The 1,797-nt window shown below is 35.9% G+C and overlaps 1 long non-coding RNA gene across 1 annotated transcript; it reads right to left on the bottom strand.

The window, feature by feature from the left end:
• Positions 1-357: 357 nt before the first annotated feature.
• LOC119792125 lies at positions 358-1,320 on the bottom strand. Its single transcript, XR_005281942.1, has 5 exons — positions 1,207-1,320; positions 1,044-1,107; positions 781-834; positions 543-569; positions 358-435 (listed from the first exon to the last, which is right to left on the bottom strand). It is a non-coding gene; the product is annotated as an uncharacterized LOC119792125 (long non-coding RNA).
• Positions 1,321-1,797: the final 477 nt, after the last annotated feature.

The following is a 1,797-nucleotide window of genomic DNA, read 5'->3' as shown; positions in this document are numbered from 1 at the left end:
TAGCTTTGCTTGCATTTAAAATTTTCCAACAAGATTTTCCAATTGTTAAACAACGCTGTTACAATATATTTACAACTACTTTATTGGTTCTACTGTCTCTCCAACAAATTACAGCCACAATGTAACTTTGTGGAAACGACACCATTTCTATGAAAACTAAATGATGTAAATCAACTGAGCTACAACAAAAGGAACTTTCAAAAATGTAAATAATATTGAAAGAACACATTATGAAAAAGGAGGACTGCACAAGTCAAAAGGTAAATATTCTTTATCAGAAACGATTTCAAATGGCATGTCACAAAAAAAACTAACAATATGTGACAGATTGTGGAAAGCAAGTTATATTTTCTTTGAATTCAATGTTGGCCCCCAACGGCAAAGTCCAGGTATGCCATCACAGTAGTAACGAGGGTACTCTCCTCTCCTCTGCATCTGAAAAACAAAAAAAAAAAAACAAAAAAAAATTTAAAAAACAGGTGCATTGCAAGACTGTCATACAGGAAGAATGGATGATACATATGATTATGAATGAATCTTACCTGTAAGATTGGCGGTATCCTTTCTACCTGCATGGTGAAGAGCATTAAACAATAATTAATACTTTATATCTCTCAGTATCTTATCCTTTCATCTCTAATGATATAAAAAAAAGTTGTCCAAATAATGAATTTTAATAAAAAATAATAATAAAAAAAATCATTTAGGGTTTTAGTCTCATTTGCACATAAAGATACACAAATCAAAATTACTAGTTATGTGTAAATTAAAAAAATGAACCTCAATTTGTGCCTCGGCTCCTTTGGCATAGGTGTGGTCATCAGCACACAGAGTCTGTAAAAATACAGATATGTTCTAAGTGAAAGATGAATGCAAGTCCAAATAACATCAAAACTGATTCAACCCTTTTAATTCTTCTATCCTGATTTTCTTTCAGACTAAAAAAAATAAGCATAGAACAAAAGTACACTGTGAATGGACATACCGTAATACAAATTATATGACTTAAAACAACAAAGTGATGAATTTTAGCTACAGCTTACCTCACATTTTGCCCTCTCATCAACTTTTTTCCGCTTTCTCTCCTTTTGTAGTTCTTCTCTGGACCTTTTAAAAAGGACAAATTGAAGGTTTTCTTAAAAAACTGAATCTAGAAAAGCGTATTAATTTACTATGTGAAAAAAATTTTTAAGAAGGTAAAATTACCTTTTGTTGATTTTGTGGGTTTTGCATTATGGATCGTGTGCCGAACACCAGTGCAAAAACTTTTCAAACTTCTTTCTTTCTTCTTCCTTTCCTCTTAACCTCACGTCTTTAAAGGGATAGTTCGGTATTTTTGACATGAATCTGTATGGCATCCCGATCACCAGCGGCATGCAATCACACTGACTTACCCCTGGCAGCGTCCTGTGAGCAGAGTTATCGTCCAGTTTTGGTCAAGCCGAAAGTAGTCCTGCAGGTTTTTAGGTACAGCGAAATAAAACGTTTCTCTTCCCAAAACATTATGTGTCCAAAAGAGTGATATTTTCGCATCCCAAAAACATTGTAGTGGAAAAAGTCACACGTCGTTATCAATTGGTCCTATTTTCTCTCTGTTCGTATCAGTGCGCGCCGTCATTCAGACAGCGAGCCCAACAACAGCCATGTCTCCCTCCGCCGCGGAAGGAGACATGGCTGCCACAAATTGTCGAAAACGTACCGTGACGTATGTGGAGAGCGATCAGCTGTACTAATGGCCCTAATTAGCATATGAATGCAGCAAACCCGCGCGGCTGGCCAGGTCTGGCTTGAATAACC

Source organism: Cyprinodon tularosa, unplaced genomic scaffold (genome assembly GCF_016077235.1).
Source record: "Cyprinodon tularosa strain WSP-4 unplaced genomic scaffold, ASM1607723v1 ctg41, whole genome shotgun sequence".
Classification (NCBI taxonomy): Eukaryota; Metazoa; Chordata; class Actinopteri; order Cyprinodontiformes; family Cyprinodontidae; genus Cyprinodon; species Cyprinodon tularosa.
Note: the sequence above shows the minus strand (reverse complement) of the source record. Positions and strands in the feature narration are given on the sequence as shown.